Here is a 325-nt window from a genome sequence, read left to right on the forward strand (position 1 = left end):
AGACAGTCTCCTTCTGTTGCCCAGGCTGGAATGCAGTGGTGCAATCTCAGCTGCAACCTCCACCTCCCAGGTTCAAGCCGATTCTCCTGCCTCAGCCTCCCTGGTAGCTGGGATTACAGGCACCCTGCCACCACAAACAGCTAATTTTGGATTTTTAGTAGAAACGGGGTTTCACCATGTTGTCCAGGCTGGTCTTGAACTTCTGACCTCAGGTGATCCGCTCCCCTCGCCCTCCCAAAGTGCTGGAATTACAGGCTTGAGTCACTGCCCAGTCTAATTTTTGTATTTTCAGTAGAGATGCGGTTTCACCATGTTGGCTAGGCTG

Source organism: Colobus angolensis, unplaced genomic scaffold (assembly GCF_000951035.1).
Source record: "Colobus angolensis palliatus isolate OR3802 unplaced genomic scaffold, Cang.pa_1.0 Scaffold6250, whole genome shotgun sequence".
NCBI lineage: Eukaryota > Metazoa > Chordata > Mammalia > Primates > Cercopithecidae > Colobus > Colobus angolensis.